This window comes from Chinchilla lanigera, unplaced genomic scaffold (assembly GCF_000276665.1).
Source record: "Chinchilla lanigera isolate Chin_1 unplaced genomic scaffold, ChiLan1.0 scaffold00096, whole genome shotgun sequence".
Classification (NCBI taxonomy): domain Eukaryota; kingdom Metazoa; phylum Chordata; class Mammalia; order Rodentia; family Chinchillidae; genus Chinchilla; species Chinchilla lanigera.
Window position 1 is genome coordinate 7818289 of NW_004955497.1, and position 12420 is coordinate 7830708.

At 43.8% G+C, this 12420-nt stretch overlaps 1 protein-coding gene across 3 annotated transcripts in view; it reads right to left on the reverse strand.

Moving 5' to 3' along the window:
• Flt1 (fms-related tyrosine kinase 1) overlaps positions 1–12420 on the reverse strand; it is a 178429-nt gene that overhangs the window by 164980 nt on the left and 1029 nt on the right. The gene's annotated exons all lie outside the window — the stretch shown is intronic.

Genomic DNA, 12420 nt, shown 5'->3' on the forward strand with positions numbered 1-12420 from the left:
CTTTTAATCACAAATAGCAGACTGCCAAGAATTATGTGCACCTTGTGTGTAAGAGACACATTTTTTAGTACAGGAAATTATAAATTTTTCACCCAATGTAAGCGATTCATTTTGAGGGGGAAGATTAGGGCTGGGATAAACTGACAGCTAACTTGGTAGAATGTGTCAAAGGTCATAAAAAATCTGGAGAACTTGCACAGAACACAGGACTCAGAATGACTTCTGAGTATTGTACACAGAATCGATCAGAAAGAAATGTTTTCAGTCCCTCATCTGAATCTGGTGCTGCTGGGGGCGCCAATGAGAAAAGTGTTATTTGAATCCTTCTTTTACATCTGTCAGGAGGCCAAGTCAGTCTCTCCATAGGACAGTTTAAATCTGGCAGGACGCCAAGTGAGTTTGTGATAGGTGACTGTTCCAACGTCTTTATTTTCATGAGAGGGAAGCCAATCTAGAAATTTTAGATATAAAAGGCCTTAGGCAACTGTGAGTCTGTTCCCTGGCCTCTTTTGGGCTGTAGAGCACACCTCACTCTGTCTTCAATAGTTTACACTTTTGTGGCCTTTTCTGTGTGTCTTACCCAATTCTTTGCACTGCCCACCAAGGTCCTGGAAAGAATCACCACAGGACTCACTAACTGGTGACAATCTAAGTAAAATTTACAAAACAAGAACACTTGTGTAATGATAAAGATGCCTCACAGAACACAGAACCATAGTTACATTCATAAATAAAACATAATGGGTTACTTGATGATTATCACTTACCCACCTTCTAAGTGAATACATTAAAATGTCCTAAAATAAAAGTCTTCCTCTGCGTGCCTAAACTCAAGTTAGAAGTTGAGTTTCAAAGTACAGAGATGACTAGCTATGAAAGTGGCATTAGAAGAATCAAAGTTGATATGATCCATGTTTTTCCTCGGGAAATCATGGGAGAAAACACATCATTCCAAATTATAAGAAAATATATTTTCTACAGATCTTCTACCAAGTTGGTAATTAACAGTCTGTCAAAATGGGAAATGAGTTGCTCCAAAAGGCAGTCCCAGGCCCTATAGTTTGGACTGTAAAACACATTAAAAAAAAAAAATTTCAGGGGCTGGGGATTTAGCTCAGCGGCAAAAGCGCCTGCCTGGCAAGCGCAAGGTCGTGAGTTCGGTTCCCGGTACCGGAGAAAAACAAACAAACAAAAAAAAAAATTCATTTCTACATTTCAGATATTTACTACTCCTTAAAAAGATATATCTGGGTATAGAATCACTAAGTTTGTCCGTCTGTACAGGCTAAAGTGAAATTTAAAAATTCCTGAAAAAAATAGCATTTCCGGTAGTTTTCTCATCGCCCCTGCCTCCGCCTTCTAAGTGACTTTACGAGATAAATACTTTGCACAGGGCATTTTTCATTTACCAGTCCCGAGGGCAGACAGCAGGATGGGGTGTGGTAGATTGCTAACTTGTACATCAACAATGTGAGACAAATATTCCCAACCCACAAGAAGTTATAGGTAACCAAAGTCCGTTCTATGGCAATACAACTACTCAGTTTCCAGTCTTTTTCCCCTTTAGTTCTAGCAGGATCCCCTATGGAGAAGATTCTGAAGCTATAAAAATTTTCAGAGAACAACAATCTGGTCCAGCAGGAGACGTTAAGTGGAAAAGGAGATTTAAACAATGTTTCCCCAAAAAGAAAACAATACCATTAATCATAAATGAAATACTGTAGAGAGAGCTTGAACTGCCTTTTTACATCCTGTTTGCAGTCCTCTCTAGTAGATCCCTGCCTTTTCACCATCTACGTGTATCTTTAGGTCCTTACTGCCAACTTACAGAAAGAAAACAATCATAGAAACCAAACAGCGTTCATGCCACCACCTCCTGCAGTTTCAGTCTAAGGTACAGAACCACTTTTGGTCACACTTCCCAATTATTTCCCTAAAGCAAAAGGTAAAAGTCCTCAGCAGGTGGCAAGATAGGATTTTTCTCAGGTTCTTATAAACGTGATCATCATCGGTATAAGAAACTGTCCCGCTCCAACAAATACCTCAAGGAAGGAGAAGTAAAACACTATTTTCTCTTTTGACTTTTTGCAGGTCTGAATATCTGCAAGAATGGTGCAGGAGGAAAAAAGATCTAGGAGCAACTAGAGTCATAGAAATAGGAATAGGGCTGAGGATGTACTGTAATACAGTACTTGCCTAACATAGTCAAGGCCCTGAGTTTATCCCCAGCGTGTGCGCGTGCACACACACACCCACACACACACACGCACGCACACACACACACACACGCACATGCACTTCCAGTTTTGCTAACTGCACAAGGACTGTCAATCACTAAGAGAGATCAAGGCCTGTAGGGTGGCCACCCCAGGCTGAAAAGTAACTTCCTCTAGAGGAGGACCCTTGAACAGTTGTTTTTATTTTTCTCACAGGTACATCAACTTTTATTCTAAACCCTGAAAGTGGCTTGCTTTTCATTTCATTCCTACATTTTTCATTCACACTGTCTTAGGTAAATGCTGGTAGAAAGAGCACTGATTTTGAATCCGGAAGGCTTATGTTTAAAATCTGCTGTTCCCTAAGTATGTGGCTCTTGGGAAGTCATGGATGCTTACAAAGAGGCTTGCGTGAGCCAACACAGAAAGAGCAGTGTGCTTTCTGAGAGACTCAGTCCTTGCATTCCTTCCCCTCTCCGGGGTAGAGTGAGTGTCCACCCTTCCCCCTAACTCCTGAGCATCTCCTTCCCGGCCCTCCTCTCAGGTGCTCAGGTTTTGTTCCTGCGAAGCTCCCAGTCTTGGAAGCTGCTGCGATCTGGAAGGTGCACACAGGAGCAGAGATCTGATTCCTGGAAACTGTCTGTCTGAGGGAGTCCAGGCTTCTGCTAGGGCCTTGCCTGACAAGAGTTTTGCCCACTGTAACCTGAAGTAGGTTTAAGCTGCGTCTAGAGGATGTATGGTGCCCACATGAAATCGTGTTCTTAATGGCTTTAGGGACCCTCTTCTGACTTTTTGGGGGGGACAATTCTGAATACCTATAAGAAAACCCACAGGATTAAAATTCTGTCTTAATGGACATTTTAGAGGTGTCTGCAACACTCTGCGGTGGAATCTGCCAATGTCACTTGACGTGTAAGTCGCAGCGGCTTCTCACATTCTTTGGGAAGGGCGAAACTCTAGGGATGGACTGGTTTTGAGAGAGGGAAAGATTAACACCCCCCCACCCCAAATTCTTCCTTCTCTGCCTTTCAGGTAGGCTGTAATGTGCGCTAAGGAGAGAGGTTTGGAATCCCATAGGATCAGGTTCAAATAATTCCAGATTCACAAGCCACTTCTGTGATTTTAGAACAATATGTTATGAGCCTCATGCCTCCCTCTTAGGACTGAGTAAAGTAATATATGTACATCCCAGTGCCTGATAGTCATCAAAGGTTATGTTCCTTTTTTCTTCCCCAAAAGCACTTTTCTCCCTACAGTCGTAGCACAGCCTCCAGAAGAAGGACCTAGGCAGAGACACCTTGAAATAAACCCTAAGCTGCTGAGGAGCTGCCTACCCACACACTCTGGGATCTGCCGACCAGTCCTGCTGGTGACAGGGTTTTGGGGAGAGGCCACCATGCAAACATGGCACATTAGCTTAACTGTGACCCATGTGCCTTAAATAAAAGATTTATGAATGGGAAGTTCGTCTGGTTATTTCATTATTGGATACTATTTAGAAAGGTCAAGCATTATTTAGTGTTTATTATTTACTAGGTACTGTGGTTTTCTTGGCCATAGTCTACCTGAACAGCTAGACTGAAAATCGAAGGTGAGGTATTTCACAGAGGTACAGCAGGTTGGAAGATATTAGCATGATGCTTGGAGCTCCCCCCATCAAGAGAGAAGGCTGACTCCCCAGCCCTGGAAGCTGGGCTAGGACTTGCTTGAACCAGTAGAATGTGGCAGAGTGGCATAGGAATTTCAGTCCTCTCAGGGCCTCCAAGCACCCTGAAGGCCCCAGCGTGTGCTCCAGAACACCAGACTTCCAGTAAGAAAGCCTAAGTGCATGAGGAAGGACCAGGCAGAGTATGAGGCCCAGTCCCAAGGTCCCAGTCAGACTGGCACAGCTGGGGCTAAGTGACTCGGGTGAAACCCAGCTGAGCCTGGCCCAAACCTCTGACCCAGAGAATCACAAAACATACCAAAGGGTTGTTTGGGGCCATTACACTTTGGGACAGCTTATGGTTTAGCAATAGATAACAGATATAGCTACACTATTTCAGCCCTGAAGAAGTAGTGTTTAAGTGGTAAAGTGGGCATATATTCTTTCTGTACTTGAAAATGAAAGTGTCAAAATGCAGCCCACACAAAATGAGGCATTAGATGCCCTAGACATATTTCTCAATACTCAGGGAAAGGGAAGCTGCTTGGATTCTTGGTGTTTTGCAAAGGAGAATTCCAGCACCATGGTTTCCCATGAAGTTCTGCCTCCAAGTGGCAGGAAGCTTTCTGGATGGTAAAGACAGAACCATGGCAAGGGCACACCACCATATTGGTCCAGCAGGTAGATGTCACCCACCCAAAGTCGGTGCTGATCCCAGCAAAGGAAATACAGATACCGAGGTTCATTCAAGAGGCAAAGCATCATAAGGCTTCTAACTGCATTTGTAGGCAAGTGAGTGCCCAGGACACCCCTACCTGGTATGACACCAGCCACTGTCTAACTAGAGGAAAGGCCTGGAGTTACACAGATTAAGGCAGACAAGGAGAAGGGGTTCACGCTGTCGTCTAGACCAGCCATTCAGTTCTCCTAACCTGCAGAATAGATTCCTCTCCTCAGAAGGCATTTAATTTTGTCACAATGGTTGCACACCTCAAATCTGATTCTTCCTTCTGTACATTTTACTGATCCTTTTCCTGGCAGGAACCCTCACAAACAGTTTCCTCCACCTTGTCCTAGGTCTAGTGATGATTTCACACCTTTTACAGATTGGCCCGGACAGGTTCCTCCCATGTGGCCAGGGCTCAAATGATCACTGGGCTTGTGGTTAAGAGTGGTCCCTAGATCAGGTGTATCTGCATCACCTGGAAACTCGTTAGTGAGGTCAACTGTCGGCCCCATTCCAGACCAACTAAATCAGAAATTGGAGTGGGTCCAGCAATCTGTAGTTCAGCTTTCCTTCCAGGTATACAATGGAAAGTGAGGTTCTTAACCTCAGCTGCCTACTGGAATAATTAAGTTCTTCAAAATTACCCATGCTAGGCTCCCACCCAAGGATTGTGATTAAATTTCTGAGGGGTGGGGTTGGCACATGAGGATTTTTAATTCCAACAGAGACTCCCACTAGGGCTCATGGCTCTAAAGAGAGAGGGTTTCACAAAAATACCATGGCAGGCAAAATATTCATCATGGTTTGGCTAAACGTGGCCTTGAGTTAAAGTGGCTTTATATTTGTGTATAATAAAGACTGAGGCTTTTCATTTATACCAGGTTCACTTCAGGCTTCTTTTCACAAAAGAATCAGATAATTGTTGTAGCTTTGCTTCTGTAGACCACATGGTTGGATCTGTGGTTTGAAAGGAAATCCCACTTACACGCCCCCATTAAGTAGAAGGACAGAGGACCAAGGTGGGGAAAAGTGCCTGCAAGCGTGAAAGATAGTCTTCAAAAAGACAAAAAAGCATGTGTCAAGATGTACAATAATGAGACAAGGGAGACCAACATACATTAAATTTCAAGCCAGCAAGAAGGACCTGAAGTCTGCCAGCTGCAGCGCTGTTCAACAGACACGGATACATCCTGACAGCTGGAAGTTCTGGAAAGGACCCACTTACCACTACTGGTTTTCAGCACCAGTAATTTTGTTTTGGAAGCAAACGCCTCACAGAACTTTTATTTCTCGTTAACAACCATCTATTTAATGTCACTGTGCTATTTCCCACTAAATCCATGTTCTCTGAAACCTTGATCTTGCCACCTATGATTCGGGTAACCATAGTATTCATGAAAAATGCAACTTCTGTTCTCTCCGATTGCAGGTCCAAGCTAGGTTAAGACTTTCTTAACTTTGGTTAAGAAAGAGCATGCAAGTAGGACACGGGTGTTCCAGTAGATGACAGAACACAAGACCACTGTGGGAAATGGAAGAGGTTTGTAACTGGCTCAGGTCTAGTCCCTCAGTCTCACGGGTCCCAGGTTACCACCAGGGTGTTGATGAAGAGGAACTGGACACCACAACTGTCCCTCAATCCTTTGCTAAAATCAGTGCTTCTCTGTTCTTAATGTGCAAACAAAACTCCTGGGGGTTTTAATAAAATAAAAAGCATTCTGATGCCCTAAGTTCCTAGGGAGGGTTATGGTGTTGGACCAGGTACCACACTTTGAGAAGCATGGGTTTTTAGGCTCCTTGTTTTGCAGTGGGGAGTAAGAATCAAAACTGGGGCCTCTCACATGCTAGGAGAATGCTCTATCCCTGAGCTACACCTGCAGCTAAGAAGTATGTTTGGGAATCTGCTGTGAGAATGTGCAAGCCTGGGGTGTAGGTGGGGCTAGGGATGGAACAACTTAGGCCCAAACCATGGGATTCAGATTTTTTAAGTGTATTAACTGGACTTTTATTTATGATCAATTACTTTCTGACTCTTTCTTTATATTTAAATGTTAAAATTATTGACATATAATAAATACTTGCATATATTTATAGTCTACATGTGATATTTCAATACATGTATATAACGTGGAATGATCAGATCAGGGTATCTGGCATATCCATCACGTCAGACATTTGCCATTTCTTTGTACTGGAAACATTCAAACTCCTCTCTACTACCTGTTTTGAAATAAGCAATTAATGTCAACGATAGCATTCTACTGTTCTATACAATATTAGAAGTTTTTACTCCTATCCAGCCACACCCGCCTTCACTCCTTCCTCCCCAACACCTTTCCTAGTCTCTAGTGACCATTCTACGCTTCACTTCCATGAGCTCAACCTGTTAGTTTCTATAATAAGCAAGAACATGTGGTATTTGGCTTTCAGGGCTTGACCCATTTGATACCTAGTAGGGCCATGCTGCTGGGACTGTATTTGCATGATGGGCTGAGGGTAATTCATTCTAAGCACAGATGTTAGGCACACCATCCTGGCCCCATAACAAAGGCACCTATCGGAACAGTGGACTCTGGAGCTGGTCATTCGGGTTTGCACCCCAGCTTAGCATCCAAGAGCTCATGTTTGAGTTAACAGAAGGCAAGGTAGTCAAAGCATAAAGTCTCAGAGCCCTGTCTCTAAAAATTTCATGAGACACCGGAGGATAAAGTGGCAGTCTTTAGCACGTCAAAGTGGAGGGCAAGATGCTGACTTTGATGACACAGGGGCCCAACGATCCATTACGCTCCAACACCAGGAGATGGCATAGCTGTCTTCCTGTAATTTAGTCACTACTGAGAACAGTCACAATTCCCTGTACAGGAGACCAAGTGAACTAGCAAGAGCACAATCATATACTGCAGTAAATGTGCATCTGACCCCAGGAGGCTTCTCTGAAGTGATAACGTTGCTGTACGATCGCTTGTTCATTCATTCATTCCAACACTTAATGAGACCCCGAGTGCCAGCCATTATAGTAGGTACAAGGCATCTGCAGACAGCCGAGGTATGGTTTCTCTCTGAACAGATTACACAGAAAAATGAAATGCCACCAATGCAAGGTGAGAAATGCTGTACATACAGAGCATGCAGAAGCAGAAGAAACTGCCTGTTCTGTCCAGGGCTTCCAGGAGGAGCTTTGGAGTTGACCGCTGGGTTTGGCAGGCAGTGGAGGAGCGGATGCAGAGGAAGAGTATGCTTCATGCAGGCAGCTGGGCCGCACGATGTCCTGAGCAAGGGGAAGCGCCCTCTGAAGGAGGGTGAATAACTTCTCTGACTGGGGGAAGAGTTTGGGTGTCTGGAACACAATGTGTGGAGGGACACAGTAAAAGATGAAGCCAGTATTATAAAGCCCAACTATTGTAAGCCGCAACTGTTCAAAAGAAGGATTCCAAGTACTCACAAGGAAAAAGAATCTTCTTATCAAATGTCTCAGTGTGCCATTGAGTAGCCATCCTTTTTGACAGTCTTAATTTAAACCCCTGATAGGCTTTCAGAAAATAGAAGACAATTTCCGATTTGAAAAGATGCTGGGGCTGGAGCTCAGTGGTCGAGTGTTTGCCTAGCATACAGGAGGCCCTGGGTTTAGCCCCAGTATCACACACACACACACACACACACACACACACACACACACACACAAATTAAAAATAAGATGCTGTTATTTAGAAATTTTAGCACTGTAGTATTATTCGGTAAATATTTGACCACCTCTACTATGGGGTAGAGGGGCACAATACAAACGAAAAAGAAATTTCTGCATGACGGACATCAGGTTCCCATCCTGGGTCTGCCACCAGCCAGCTGCTGACCTTGGGGTTGGGGGAGGAATATCACTAAACTTCGAGGGGCCAGTTTTCTGGCCTCTGAAATGAGTAGAGGATCAGTGAGGTTCCATCTGGCTCTCTCAATGAATGTGTTGGTGAGATAGGATCAAGCTTCCCAAAGAGCTCGAAATCAAGGAAAAGACCAAGGATCAGCGACATCTTTGAGGAATCTAGGTTTACCAAGGCTGATGGGAAATCCCCAGGAATTCTTGACATCCCCCCACATCCGCCCCAGCAGCAATGCAGGAAATCAAGTCCACTATCTTCAGCAGACTCAATGGAACCATTTCCTTAATGAACCCCCTGCAACCCCATGTGCTAAACCAGAGCCTTTTCTTTCAAGCTCTCCCTCAGATACCCCATTCCTCCCGTTTCCTTCCCTTCCTCAATCAGGCATAAAATGCAGCAATTTGAGGAGCAGCGTGCACCCAAACATGTGAGCACTCCACAGCCTCCTGGAAAGCGTCTGGAAGGAGACCTGGTCATCCTTGTAAGCCTCTCCAGTAGCGTAAAACCAGTGGAAAGTGCTGGGCTGTTTTGTTCTATAAAGCTGTTTAATCCCAATGAACAAATGTTTTTGTCTTTTTCAACCACTCACAGTAAAAGATTTTTACTTTAAAAAAATAGAGCCTGGAGTGATGTCAAATGCCTACCCTCCCTTATCCACAGTGAAAAATGTGCTAAAAAATGACATTTACTTGATATCACCCAACATCCCCTTAGTCAAGCAGCTGAACCGAAGAACCCCACAGGCTGTTGGATACTATCCACATACTTTGCATTTGACATCCTAGCACCAAGCAGCTTCTGCACTTTCCCATTCTTGCTCTTTCCCCGCAACCACCGCACCAATTGAAAGCTACTTACGCTGTTTTTCTTTCTTGCTGAACTGTGAAGTCAGGGTAAACATGGGCCATAACTTTGCCGGGTGGATGTTAATACCTTGAACAATCTTCCTTAAGGCTGTTACTTTTTCTGGTCAATATACACCCATTTTTGCAACATATTTTCAATTTTTCTTTTAAGACAGGTTCTCACTATGTATCTCTGGCTGGCCCTGAACACACTCTGGAGCTCTGGGTGGTGGCAGTCCTCCTGCCTCAGCCTCCACAATGCTGAGGGTATAGGTGTATGCCACCATGCGCAGCTCAATTTTTATATTCTATAATTCAAAATAGATTTAGAAATGTCCCAATAGTTTTTAATAAAAATAAAGCAATTACTTGATTTTCTTAAGTCACACAAAATAGGTTCACTTTTTAAATTAGGGGTATTAGCTGCCCTATTGAAACCCGGAACTTTTTTTTAGAATAAAGCCATTTCTTTAGAACAATTTTTTAAAATCAAGAAATACATAGGGTTTTAAATGACTGGTACCTTTAGGACTTAATGCAGTAGCACATTCTGCTGATGAAAAGCTCAAGATAATGATTTACTGACTTAGGCATCCTCTATCAGCCCATTTCTTGTAGCACGCATGTTAGAAAGACCAGTTGGGCGGTTAAGTCTATTCTACTGTGCTTGAGCAAAAGAAAGTGCAGTGGTTACTGTTAGTAGCAGGGAAGCTCAGTTCATCCTGACTGTCACAGCATCTCTGCTTTAGCTTTGGTGCTGTATGCAAACGTAAATATGAGAGAGACCCGGAGGAGGCCGAGAGGGAGGGAAGGAAGGGAGAAGAGACAGAGGGAGGAAAGACAGCTGAGTTCAGCCTATTTCTTGGAATCACTTACTGAATTTTAGAGTTAGAAAAAGGGCCTTAGAAATCAACCATATATTCTATTGTTTTGCACTTCACATATGAAAACTAAAAACTTATTAGACAAGAAACGACACATCCTGTTAAGGGAATTTTCATCAGGGAAAGAAAAAACTAACAAAGTACTGTACTCAAAAATAAAGTAAAAATATTTGAGGAACTGGAGTAGGTGCTTGCCTAGTTTATCAGCAACGTGACCCATCCGCTGGAAAATTATGCGACCGCCAAAGGTCCTAAATAACCAACATTTCAAAGGTGCAGCCTGGTGAGGGAAGTGTGCCTTCATAAACCTTGGCAAAAACAAAAACTTTACGATGTAAAAGAAACTGTAAGTTGAAAGACGCATCACATTCAACTTGGAAATAGTTATTACTTTCATATATATTCTGAATGAACTTACTGTTACTGTGGAAACTCAGCTATAGTGAATTATAGTAAATTGTAAATGTCAGCGGCTCAAGAACTCAAGAAAAACAAGGGGGAGGAAGATCTGTGGCTTGCTCAAGGGTGATGCCTTAAGGGAAAATGAGTTTTAAAGCTGGGGGGAAAATACTAACCTTCCTAGAGAGAAAGATCCCAGTACAAAGGACGTCAAAGTATCTGAACTGGGGCATCTTTTTTCTACAGATTTGGAAGGTCAATACTCGTTAGAAGAAAAATACATGATCTGCTTGTATTACTGAATCTCTGGTTATTTTACACATCGTGCCTGCGCTCACTTACACACACACACACACACACACACACACACACACGATATTGATAACTGATAAATATTCAGAGTTATGGCATCTGCGGAGACACAGCTCTGGGCTCGACAGAGGTGCAAACAGACTCCTGATAAGCCCACAGGGCAGAACTGGGGCCTCTTTCTGGCAGAGAAACGCAGCTCCCACCCCTAGTAGGATCGAAAAGCCCAGACGGGCTTAGAAAGCAGGAGCTGATTGGCTGTGCGATGTTCGTTATCCAGCCGGAGAAGCTGCGGTTTCAAAGGCTCGCTTCGCACTTTCCAGGGACAAACCTGCGCGCTCGCTGATAAAACGTTTCCAAAACAGGTAAAGGGGCTGCACCCTGCCGTCGTTTGTCCCTCTTCCTCCCATAACACTTCTAAAAACATTTTAAAAGACAGACAGAGCTGTCAGATTTCTGCCCCATTAAATAGGTTATAATCCAAGAAAAATCCCTAGAAGATCCTACGCAAGATCCCGTAGAGCTTTCAAGCCAAGGCGCTCAACTCAAGCAAAACCACGCTTCACTAAACTTTACCACGTTTTTTAAAATAAAAATAAAGATGTGTGTGAAGCAAACAAAATCCAGGAACGCGCTTTGTCCACCGCATTTTTTTAGTTCAGAGAAATTTACCTAGGTTTACCTTTATATAACAGACCGGTGAGGGTTTAAAAATTCTCTACGCAATTATATTTTAATTTAAGCAGCTTTTCAAAACAAACAAAAAAAATGTGCGCAATAGAACGTGCGATATTTAACATAGTCTGTCTCTTTCCCAACCTATGAGTTCTCAGAAGGTAGCAAACCTACTCCGTGTCTATTAATTAGTTTTACAGATCTAATTGCAACTTAGATATCGTTGGTTATTTAAACACTGACGGCGTGATCAGTTTTCCCCACTAAGAAAACTATCTGTTCCAGCCTTTCGGGCTTAGTAAGTTTTATTTATTTTAAATGTTTTATTTATTTTAAAGAATTATTTTATTTATTTTAAATAACCTTACTGACTTTCCGTCCCAGGAATCATTACTATGGATTTACCTGACGCTTCTGTAGTTTACTTATTTTTACCTTTCCTCCCATCATGCTTAAAAAGAAAGGCGCTCCAAACTGTGGCTCTCTGCTAGGGAACCGATGCAGAGGGTTTGGCCACTCACCCTAGCCCCCACATCCCTGGGTCTTTGGCCCCTGGCTGGCGACCGTCCCCGCACTAACTGTTCCTAAACTCTCCGGCCGCTGACCGCCCCGCCGCCGGTCTCCAAACGCCCGCCCGGAGCGAGCTGACTTAGGCAGCCAAGCGCACCTCCAGGATTCCTCAGTCCGTAGCTTTTGGTCCAAACTGCCCTTTTCCTTGGCTCCGCATTTAGAGGGCAGGCTTGCAGTTCCTGCATTTCATTGTACGTGAGCCCTCGGCTGCCCTGGCAGGTCGGGGTCCCGCGCGCCGGGGACCCAGCGGGCCCGCACCCCACGCAGCCCCACCC